A 324-nucleotide genomic window follows, 5' to 3' on the forward strand; every position below is an offset into this window, starting at 1 on the left:
TGTATTTTACTTAACTGAGGTTAGTTTTTTTTCATTGAATTGGGAAAAATTTAACTCCATACTCTGCGAACCAGACCCTAAACTTAAAGTCTGGATTGAGTTTTTTCCCCTTCATTAATGACTTTTATTACACACATTTTATCTATCATGGTAGTTCAGGTGAGTTATTTTTATTTCTAAATGAATATCCTTGTTGGACTTTTATTTAAGTGCTATTCTCCTTCAAGGTACATTTACCTAACGCCAGAATTAATGCGATGTACATTATGCAGCAAAGGATATTAGACATAAATCCATTATGGAGATGATCGGTTTTGGACGGGC

This window comes from Poecilia formosa, unplaced genomic scaffold (assembly GCF_000485575.1).
Source record: "Poecilia formosa unplaced genomic scaffold, Poecilia_formosa-5.1.2 Scaffold376, whole genome shotgun sequence".
NCBI classification, from domain to species: domain Eukaryota; kingdom Metazoa; phylum Chordata; class Actinopteri; order Cyprinodontiformes; family Poeciliidae; genus Poecilia; species Poecilia formosa.